The following is a 378-nucleotide window of genomic DNA, read 5'->3' as shown; positions in this document are numbered from 1 at the left end:
ATAAAACGCTAAATGAGGCTGATACGTGCACTTCACTTCACAACTTCAGGTTTATTCAGAAATCAATCTCATCTCCTCACAACATCAGAGACTCGGAGCGTCCTCGAGCTTAAGCCTATTGCTCTTCAACCTCGTGCGCTCCAAAGTCACAGAGTCATTTTGTTACATATAAGTCAATCAAGCAGGATTACACATATTCCATTAGATTCCTGCGACCGACCTGAAAAACACAAACACAAACTGAAGGTACAACAACAGTGGCAGTGTCGGGAAGAATACTTACTGGACTTAATACTTAATACTTACTTAATACTGGGAATGGATTTTGTGACAGAATACTTGCATTAAAGGGCATTTTGTATCATATGATACGATACA

This window comes from Eucyclogobius newberryi, unplaced genomic scaffold (genome assembly GCF_026437365.1).
Source record: "Eucyclogobius newberryi isolate DKJ021-1_F unplaced genomic scaffold, fEucNew1.0.hap1 SCAF_7, whole genome shotgun sequence".
Taxonomy (NCBI): domain Eukaryota; kingdom Metazoa; phylum Chordata; class Actinopteri; order Gobiiformes; family Gobiidae; genus Eucyclogobius; species Eucyclogobius newberryi.
Note: the sequence above shows the minus strand (reverse complement) of the source record.